Source organism: Charadrius vociferus, unplaced genomic scaffold, assembly GCF_000708025.1.
Source record: "Charadrius vociferus isolate BGI_N301 unplaced genomic scaffold, ASM70802v2 scaffold76, whole genome shotgun sequence".
NCBI lineage: Eukaryota > Metazoa > Chordata > Aves > Charadriiformes > Charadriidae > Charadrius > Charadrius vociferus.
In genome coordinates this window covers 366,351-377,615 of record NW_009648779.1, presented here as the reverse complement: position 1 = coordinate 377,615, position 11,265 = coordinate 366,351, and the positions used below count along the sequence as shown (strand labels likewise).

Here is an 11,265-nt window from a genome sequence, read left to right as displayed (position 1 = left end):
GAAGTTGCACCCCTAGCTCCCTGTTCAGCCAGGCCGGTCTTTTTCCCCGACGGCTTGTCTTTCGGCACATGGGGACAGCCTGCTCCTGTGCCTCTACAACTTCCTTCTTGAAAAACATCCAGGCTTCCTGGGCTCCTTTGCCCTGGAGGACTGCCTCCCAGGGGACTTTGTCAACCAGGCTCCTGAAAAGCCCAAAGTCTGCCCTCAGGAAGTCCAAGGTAGCAGTTCTGCTGACCCCCCTCCTAGTTTCTGATCCCTAACAGTTTGTTCGTAATACACATGTTTTATGACTGGGTTTTCTCTTAACTTTTGATGTTCAGAAATAAAACCCTAAGAAAACACACAGTTCAACCTTATAGATGATAATGCTTCTACAGCAAATATAATACTAGTAAGACCCTACAAAAGCTCACACACACAACAATTGCTTTCATCTAGTCAGCATTTGCTATATTCATAGCAGCCATGGTAGAATACTAAAAACCTCATAAATTAAGAGTTGGACAGATACAATCAGTATCTGACCTCAAATTTGACCAGATAACATGAACGCAACAGAGTATGTGATTTATGACATTTTCTTCTCAAACAAAATCTTGTTATCTGTGAGAACACAATGTGCAAATAAGAAAAAAAAAAAGAAGATTGCTGCTAGATCCCAGCCTGACAAAAAACCAAAGAAAACATCAAGACAGGTTAAGTGGCCTCCAAATGTGGTGCTGTGAGGTATAAAAATGGTACACATTAATGTTAGTACCAAAACCAGTTTCTTACCACAGAAATTATACAATGGAAGGGGTAAAAACACTGGCTAATTAGGAATAATGCTTCAAGGCCCAAGCTAATAAAAGCAAACACAAGAAGCTAGCAGAGACTTATAAAACCTTTACGAAAATGGCTAGTCCAAATTTGAGCAAGAGCATTTCTCCCCATTAGAACATTCAATTACCTCAAGTACCATCTTTTAGAAAGCAATTGATTTGCTGCCTCAACGTTTTTGAAACCCAGTTTGACAGACTTCATACCTACAGAAACAAAGAATGGTTGAGGTTGGAAGGGACCTCTGGAGGTCATCTTGCCCAACTCCTCTGTTCAAGCAGGGCCACCTGCTGTTTAGTGTCATAGCAAACTTGCTGAGGGTACACTCCGCCCCATCATCCGGATAATTAATGAAGATGTTGAACAAGACTGGATGCACTATTAACCCCTGGGGTACACCTCTAGTAACTAGCCTCCAACTAAACTTTGCACCACTGACAACCACCCTCTCAGCACAGCCATTCAGCCAATCTCTAATCCACCTCGCTGTCTGCTCAGCCAGCCCATCCTTCAACAGCTTATTTACGAGGATCTCATGGGAGACAGTATCAAAAGCCTCACTGAAGTCTAGGTAGACAATATCCACTGCTCTCCCCTAATTTACCTGGCCAGTCACTTCATCATAGAAATTTATCAAGCTGGTCAACCATGACTTCCCCTTGGTGAAGCCATGCTGACTACTCATGATATGATTTTCTTGTCTTTCATGTGCCTGGAAATTGTTTCCAGGATTAGCTACTCCACCACCTTCCCAGGTAAGGCTGACTGGCCTGGTCCTACTTCTTGCTGTTGTAGAAGACAGGAGTAGCATTTGCTTTTCTCCAGTCTTCTGTCACTTCTCCCAGTGACTATGACCAAGCAAAAATTATCAAGAGAGACAGCAGTAAGATTATCGCAATGACATCAGCCAGCTCCCTCAGCACTCGTGGATGCATCCCTACAGAGCCCATGGACCTGTGTATGCCCAGTTTGCTTAAGTATGCCCTGATCTGATCCCCTTCCACCAAGGGTACACTTTAATTGCTCCAGACTTTCCCCTAGTTGCTGGGACCTGGGATTTCTGAAGGCTGGTCTTGCTAGTAAAAACTGAGGCAAAGGAGGCATCTAGTACCTCAGCCTTTTCCTGTCCTGCATAACCAGGTCCCCTGCCTCATTCAGCAATGGGCCCACATTTTCCTCAGTCTTCCTTTTGTTGGCTATCTTGTTGTCTTTGACATCCTGACCAGATTCAATTCTATTTGGCCTTTAGCTTTCCTACCTTCATCCCTGGATGCTCAGACAATGTCTCTGTATTCCTCCCAGGTTACACGTCCTTGCTTCTAACCTCAGTATGCTTCTTTTTCGTGTTTGAGTTTGGCCGGGAGCAACTTGTTCATCCATGCAGGCCTCTTGGCATTTTTGCCTGACTTCCTATTCATTGGGATGGACTGCTCTTGATCTTGAAAGAGGTGATCCTTGCATACTAACCAGCTTTCTCGGGCCTCTCTTCCCTCCAGCACTTTATCCCATGGGACCCTTCCAAGCAGATCTCTGAAGAGGCCAAAGTCTGCTCTCCTGAAGTCCAGGGTTGTGAGCTTGCTTTTTGCCATGTTCCTTCCCCTCAGGATCCTGAACTCCACCATCTCCTGGTTGATGCAGCCAAGGCTGCCTTTGATATTCACATCCCTAGCAAGCCCCTTCATGTTGGTGAGTATGAGGTCCAGCAGAGCACCTCTCCTCATTGGGTCCTCTGTCAACTGGAGGAGGAAGCTCCCACCCATGCACTCAAGGAGCATCCTGGGTTGCTTACATCCTGCCTGTGTTTCTTTCAAAATATTAGGAAAAATGTATATTACAAAACACAGGCATTTATGAATACTTTTTTTCTTCCTTTGTCTCCACAAGATATATCCTGACAATGTTTATTTATTCTTCTCAGAGAATTTTTTTTCCCTGCACTGCCGCACAATGTTGTTCCAGTCCAATTGTTTTACCATCAGAATCTATCAGTCTTTACTAATTACCAAGAATTACTCCTGAAGAGACTTCATGATATTACAGAAAAAGACGTTCCTATCCTGCAATATTTAAAACTTAACACATAAAAGGCTTACTAAGTCACTAATACCACAGAGAGCAGTGGTGTGTGGGGGTGTTTCTGTGTTTTGTTAAAATATTACTGGGTGCATTTTGTTAGCAAATACAGATTTTTCAAATGCTTGTACTCCTACAAAACAGTAGGTGTAAAAATGTATGACCATAATTTATGAACTGAATTGTAACACTACTACAGATGCAACTGTTATCACTTTAAAATGAGCCATGTCAACCACAAAAAATTAGCAGCTGTACTTCCACAGAACATTAACTAGCAAACAGTCAGGAAATATATTTAGCAATGCATATTAAGCCTTTAAGGTGTGAAATACTACAAATGCAAGCTACTTAACTAATTTGCTAAATCTAAATTGGCAATGTTCAGATCATAGTTGTTTTTTTTTTTAATGTCAGTCATGTTATCAGGATATTTATTTAAAAGGTATCATTAATTCTTCTGTTTCTGAGTGATGACTAAATATTCATTATAATAGTCTTTTACTTTGATCTTATTTTAAAATAGCAATGTTACCCAAAGAAATGACCTGAATTAAAAACTATACTTGACATACTGTCTCATTTAGTAAGACCAGAGATATCCAGAGAATGCCTTGCCAGAAAATATGCTTGGTTCTTATATTTATTTTGCAGATAGAAACTAGAGCTGAGAAAAAAATTCCTCAAAAAACCCCAAACGAATCAAATTTGTAGTCTCAAAACATAACTTGAATTCAAATACATAAAGCGCTAATTAAAAATATCAGCTCAAAGACAATGTTGACTATCAGCAAATGTTAATAAAGCTACAGATTATTTTTTCAGTTAAAATAATAAACAAAGCAGCACTACGATCCATCTCATAATTAGTTTTAAATGTGGTAGTGCATTTCTTTTTATAATTCATTTTCAGAGACAAGGTATTTTATCCACAAAGTTATAAACTGAAAACTCAGATTCAGCCAAAGGATTCTGCTTTCTGTTTGGGGGCAAGAGAAGGACATAGTAACCAAGTCTTGAAACATCTTTTAATATTTTCTTTTTTCACTTTGACTTATCAGCACACCGAGAAGCGTGTTCATTTATATTGCTATTTCACTACTTCACCTCTTTCAGTATTGAAATAGCTAGAAAATAAAGTGTCACATTTGCTTAATGAACTGCAACTCATGCAAGACATTTCAATCTGTTTTTTGTATTAGGGTATGGATGAAAAGAAATGGGTTAACTGTCAATATTTTTACTGTCAACTTAAATTTCTCTCCACACATACAATTCTCCTTTTCCAATGCTTTTTGGATTATCATTAGGAACTATTCCACACTGAATTTTTCCACTAGGGAAAAACACGGGCTTATCACAAAGTCTTCTGTCTTAGGTGAGGACCACTGCTCAATTTCACTTTTATACCAAAAAAGCTAACAGTTAAAAAAAAAAAATAAAATAAATCTTTTACCCAAAATGATTTAATTTAGCTTTGAGGTTACTTAACATATCCCTGCATTACTTTACATAATGTTCAGGTAAGAACTTCAACGAAAAAGTCTAATTATTTCATTTTGAAAAATGAAGTCAAAAGGGATGACACTAGCTGATAGTTTCAATGTCAATTAACAAAATTTTGACTGAAAATGCATTTTTTTTATAATTGCATGATTTGCTGACTATTTTTGTCAGTTTCTCTTCAGTCCTCTTAGAAGCCAGACTTTGCGGGTAAGAGGAAGTTTATTTTCACCATCGTTTCAGAAGATCAGCATGTTGAAAAATGCTGGGTTTTGTTGTTGTTGTTTAGGGTTTTTCTTAGTCTGAAAAAGCTTATGGTCTCACTGAAATAAAATAATTTTCCATCAATTTCTTAGAGTCCAACATTAATTTCTAGCAGTTGGCACAGCAGGTTTACCTTTTCAATAGCTGACTTGCAATCCTTTGAGGTTCCCCCAAACACACCTTGCACATGACTAGTACCTGATTTCTGCTTTAATAATTTGTGCACAGGCTCTGAGGTTAATACAACTACAGCAATCCCCTCAAATTCACACTCCCACAGGTCTAATCCACATATGAAAATATTTCAGAACAAGCTACATAAAATACTTAGTTATAACATCCCATACTACAAAATTCACTGCTTTTAAGTTCCTCAAGACCATTTTTGAGAACAGTTTTCCTCTCTTTAGCCACTTCAGCCTCCAAGTACATCTTGCACTTATCTGTCCTTTTGTTCCTTTCATACATACAGCAATAAATCAAAACTCAGAAAAAACCCCACAGATAACTTCCTAATTACTATGAATTCCAGAAAACAATTAGAAGAGACCTAGGTCATTCTTCCTATCTGCCAGATATTGCCAAACCAAAATGTATAAAGAACTGGTTGACTTGGATCTGAGGTTAAATATCAACCGGGATGATTGGAGAAAAGGACTGGTGTTCCATTTTTGGTTTAGACAACATACAATTCCGATTACAAAAAAAAAAAAAAGGAGAACAGTTGGTTGTGAATCATCAGGTTAGTAAACAAAATTCTCCCTGCCCCATTATCTTAAAAGTGGATTCTCAAAACAGTCTACCTTACATCTGTTCAAACCCTTCTGGAAGGTAAGGCATCATTTGTAAAGCAGGCATGCACAGCAAATTTTAAACATATTCTCATTTTAGGTTTTTGCTTTATCAGACCTCATAACAACCTAAATTTTGGGACTAACAATGGGTTTCTATAAGTTTGCATATTCTAATTAAGTTAACACCCTATAAGCCACACCATACCTTTGACAATTTCTCTTCCAATAGATTTTTATAAGTTTCTTATTCCTGGTGCACATGATAAACAGAATTCAACTATTATTTAAATACAAGACTGTTGAATGAATTGATGAAATTATTATGAAGGAAAGACATTCTTAAATATCTTATGGCAGAGATTTTATGGGCATTTTATTCCTGAGAATAAAAATGAAACATTCCCAACAAACAGCAGGAACAGAAGATTGAAAACTAGTCTGCTGTAATCAGCCCCATTCAGAAAGTAGATCTTACTGCCACTGAGCTGTTCAATAAAATAATTTTTACAAAATGAATATGAGCAAAGCCTTTTGCGGAACTACAGAAGTGGTATCAACCATTAGATTTTAAGTCCAAATAAAGAATTGCTAATCTTACAGGCACTAGAATTAGCCAGTAAAACAATTCCAGAGGACTAACCTTAATTGAACTGATAAACTAAAAGCTCTGATTAGAAAAGTAACAAAGATGGAGAACGGTGTACAAAATTCTGGAGGACCAAAGCAGAGGATGCACGAAACAAACTCTTTTGTGAAAAAAATCTCTTACAACTGCACAATTAGAGCAGTTGCTCCACCTCCCAAACACTTCACTCACCTTTGGCTTAGCATTCATTTCTGTGTTTTAATTTTTCCTGCTACTGTGTTCACAAATGAGCTATGAGTTACGTAGAGTGGTAACTTAAAGTGTTTGATTATTTTTAAATTTTCTTTTTAGTAGGCCCATGCAAACATTAGGCCAAGAACTGTTAGAGATGGCAAGCTGGTGTGCAACTGCATGTGGAAGTTTTCACAGAAGGTGGGCAAAACATCTTTTTGGGGAATTTTTCAGAGAAGGAGTAAATACCTGTCATCAGGAATAACAACCACTATTAACAGTGGTCAATCTTAACATTTACAGACATGACCACTACTTAAAAGAAACAACCACAGCAACAGACTTTGTTCTCATGTAGGCAGGAACAGATAAGTACTCTGCTACGGTACACAAAATTTTTCTGCTACAACACACCTATAGCTCACCATAGATTCCATAAAATCATCATCCTGTAGGGCTGTAAGAACCTCACTACACAGGTTCTTATATTGCACTGTTAAATGCAGTATGCAAGTCCTTTCTAGTAAAGCATTATATTAATATTCTCTATGATTTGTTTATCCATACGCCCTGTGCATGAGTATAAAGCATTTTAGTATGTGGTTACATAGCTTTCTATAACATAAAAGGTAGAAAAGTACATTGCACTTAGACTGGAGAGTGTTGATATTCTGAGTATCAGCAGTATTCCAGAAATAAGCCTGCATACTGCCATACTGTAAGCAGAGCAGCAGTAGTACGAACTAACATGTAGTTTCAACACTTTTCCTTAATATAGGATGTAAATATGTATACCTTTACTATATCAGTATTGTGAAAATACATACAATAGTACCCACACATCCTTTTAAACATTTGATCTGTAAGTTTGAATGCATATTATTGTATACACTAGGCATTAATATCTATCATTCTTTTTAGAAAGAAACTGTAGATAAGATCAAGATTATAATGAACAAATCCAGAGGCCTCCAAATGGGGAAAATACTGCGGATGTCAAATGATCACAATAACAGAACTTGTTTGTTGTGGGAAGTTTCCAAAAGGAAATTATCTTCTCAAAGCTGTATCAAGATTCACAAACATTTCATGACCATATGTCGTCACACCCTTGCAGCACAACAGATACCTTCCTATTTAACATACCTATATGAAAGTACTACTTCCTTTTTGCTTTGAAATCATTAGAATAGCTGCTGAATAAACTGCAAATAATTTATATTATCTTTCTCTTTGAAGTTCACAATATTGTTTCTCAAAGCACCGATTAAATCAACAAGAAATACACATTTCCACAGTAATTTCATTCTTTATTTACTTTACCCTCTTAACAGCCATTTCTTTTTCATTTTGCAGTAACATTTCTTTGTAGCTTTCCCACTTTCTATTAAGTAACCTTGTTACTATTTTCAGTAACCTTAGGAAAGGCTAAAAAAACAAATCTTATAAAAAACATCTGATGCCTCTGGCTATGCATCTGTCCTCTAAAGGCTTGCTACTGGTGTTCTCCTCCCACTTCTTTACGCAGATCTATATATTTATATACATATAGATCGGTCTATCTATATCTACCTATATCTGTATAGATGATAGATAGCTATCTCTCTATATATATCATTTCCCCTTACCATACTTGAAAACAGCATTTAAGAATACGTGGCTGATCCTCGAGGAAACTTTGCTCAGTCATAGCCAGCACTGCTCATCTTCTGACAGGTTTTTGGCAAAGGGGCATGAGCAAACTACACAGTTTACTCTATTCACGCTATAACTATTTATCTTGGTACTTTGTTCTGGCAGCAAATTCACTGCAAGAGCTTTACTTTTGCAGAAATGGAGATACAGAAAACTGCACACAACTACACATATCCACCCAGAGCAGCCTCTCATTGGAATGCAGCATATTTTTGAATTCTATAGGGAAAGACGCTATGCTGGGTTTTTTTACAATTTGGAAATATTTCCCTTCTAATCAGTAATGCTTTGGAGCTTCTCACAAATTTTAATATTAGATACGTGATATCACACCCCATGAGGGACACTTTACCACTTTGGCACTCTCTGAGGTAAAACTTAATCAAAATATGTTACAAGAGCAGCAGCCTGCAAGTCACTTTCATAATGCTGGTTTTATTCCTCTTTTTATTGCACTCTTACTCTGTATGATTTATTCAAGCATTTCACAAAACCTCATGTGAGCTGGAGCTCAGGCAGGGAGTGGAATAAACATAGAGAAAGTAAAACAGAGGGCGGTAATGCAAAACAAGAATTCAAGGTAGGAAGGTAGGAACTAATAAATAATGAACACAAATATTCTGTTTTTCATAAATCAGAGACAACTATCCGATGCTGTGTGCTACACAGGTAAAAAATAATTATATCTGCAGTAAAGCAGGTTCCTTACAACACAAAGACGTGCAGATGAGCAGTATGCTCATTTGGGTGAATAGATGATTTTACACCAAATCTTAGCATGTACTTGTGGTCTAAAGTAATGGCAATATGGGATCATGTACACATATATATACACACATATAAAAGCATCTTTGAAAGGTTCAGTAGTAAGACTACACTTACTAAAAGTATCTATGTAAAAGATTTGAGTTTTTCATGTTAGAAAGACTGCAAGTGGTGCATTATATTGGTGCATACTAGCAGCAATTAGTAAGCCACCAAAGCTAGCACCAATAATCAATCAACAATAGGTCTAGAAATCAACAAGGGAACAACAAAAATTGTAACAGCTCCCACTCAGAACTCATTAAAATGGCAAATGAATTTTTAACTGAAGAAATGTAACTTTGTTCAGCGTATTGTATTTTTAACTTAATCCTAGGAACTCATGGTGATTTAGTTCCTTTACAGAAGCCAGCTAGTCCACCTAATGAAAAGGCAACTGATTCACAATGTGTCAGCACACTGCCATAGCACAGCAAGATACTCACTACACATCTGACGTCCTGTTGAACTGATTTTTTTCAATATTGTTGTATTTGTTGTATGCTTGGTTTCACAGTTATGATTAACAGATTTAAGTTTATACGTTAAAATTTAAAATTTTATGCTTTCATCACAGTCGTGGATGTCCCAGCAATTACAAAACTAATTTATAAGTTCCAACACTATTTTTAAACCTCCATACAATGGGCTCTGACAGAGTCAAAATAAACTGGAATCAAACCCAGTACAACCAGTCAGGCTGATGAAGCAGATAGAAGAATTCCTTTTTGTTGCTGCTGTGAAAGCATTGAAGATTTTTATATTCTTACTGAAAGAATAGAAAGCTTTATATGTGCAGTAGTTACATGAATCTGAGGAGAAAATATGGAAAACAATATACATCAGGATCACAAAAGCTGTACTGAGAAGCAAGATGATAAGAACACCTGCTCTCTATTTTTTTTTTCCTAGGGAAAAACTGTTTAGAGTCAGTACAAACCTTATTTTAACAATCATGGTGAGGAAGAACAGCTTGCACGCTTTGTGAAATTTAGCGCTTATATTGTAAAATACAAAATTAGCTGCTCAGCCTTCAAGTTTAAATAATGATCTAAATGTTTTAAAGGCGTTAGATCCAAAACATTACCCTCTTTTCCTCTTTGCTGTTAATCAGATCACTAATTATAGTTATACTAACCTCTGATATACTACTGTCAAGTCTGATTGATGCTAGCAGCTCCCTTAATCAGATCTGACAACTTTCAGCAAGTGCCTGTCTCTTGAGACACTGCATCCAGCCTGCTTGTTTTCACGTCTTCCCAGTGTTATTTTGCATTTTCTTCTCTCCAAGTCCCTTTTTCATATAGAACAGAGGGACAGTAGAATAACAACAAAACATGAGTGTAGAGTGTATTTGCGTATGTTTTTAAACACCACTATGGCAATATTTGGGCTAAAGTTGATAGTTTACTGTGTACGAATTTACAAGGAAAAACTAAGTACAAGAACATTTTTGGAAATACATTGACGTTTCTGAGAAATGCAATATTTTTGCTTGGTTGGTGGGGTTTTTGTTTGGTTTTTTTTCCTGTTTCTTTTTTCTCTCAAAGCTGCAATGAAAAGGGTTTCAAAGTCATTCCTCCTCTGTTCTACAGGGAAAGTTTAAGCTTGGGTTGCAAAACTTTTGGAGACAAAGATAAAAGACTACCTCAGCTATCAGTTTTTCCAACGTATTTATACTCTCACACTTTTAAAGCTCATCACAATGTCCTGTGTATCTCACTAACTGTAAATATAAAAAGTTCAGAATAACTTTTGTTGGCATAATTATAATTTATTTGCTTATTTTAAGATTAGCCAGAGTGGGGGGAGAGAGAGTCTGTGTTCCTTGTCCTGGTACTTGAAAAAAATCAGTGATCAAATATCTATTCTCTGGAAAACAGAGATAACTTTTTCTCTAAAGATGAAGAACTGTTCTTCAAAAAGCAGTTCTTGATTAGTTATTTTCCCCTCTTTTCTGCTCCTATAAACCATTACCCCACAACGTGGATTAACCCAGTATTATGTGAAAAAAGACCAGACTGCAACAGTGACATTTTGTTCCAAATATCCTTTTTAAAACACCTTTCCTGAGCAGTTTAACTTTCTTTCACAGATTTGTGTGTGAGAAGCAGCAAAGTATGTGTTTTTTTGGTCTCAAACCATTTTTTTTTTTTGAGAATCAATGTAAGTCACTGAGTCAGAGGCATATTAAGTATAAGACGAAGAAAGGTTTCTTGGTTTGGATGAGATGCTGATGTTAAACAGAAATTGCATTAAAAGCCAATTTTGTGACACCTGTTCACAAAATGACAACCCAAACATGAACTCATTTGCTTTCATGCAAATGTGATTTCATGAAATTTGCTTTCAAGTCTACACTCCAGAGAAAATTATGTATGCTAATATTAATGATAACCAGTGTTGAAGGTGATTGCAACAGACCTACGGTATGATTGTCAGATTTATATTCTCCAGTCATATTAACTAAAAACCAGCACACCCTTTGGATTTCAG

The 11,265-nt window shown here is 36.8% G+C and overlaps 1 protein-coding gene across 1 annotated transcript in view; it reads right to left on the bottom strand.

Annotated features, from left to right (window-relative positions):
- ASCC3 (activating signal cointegrator 1 complex subunit 3) overlaps positions 1–11,265 on the bottom strand; it is a 264,786-nt gene that overhangs the window by 174,992 nt on the left and 78,529 nt on the right.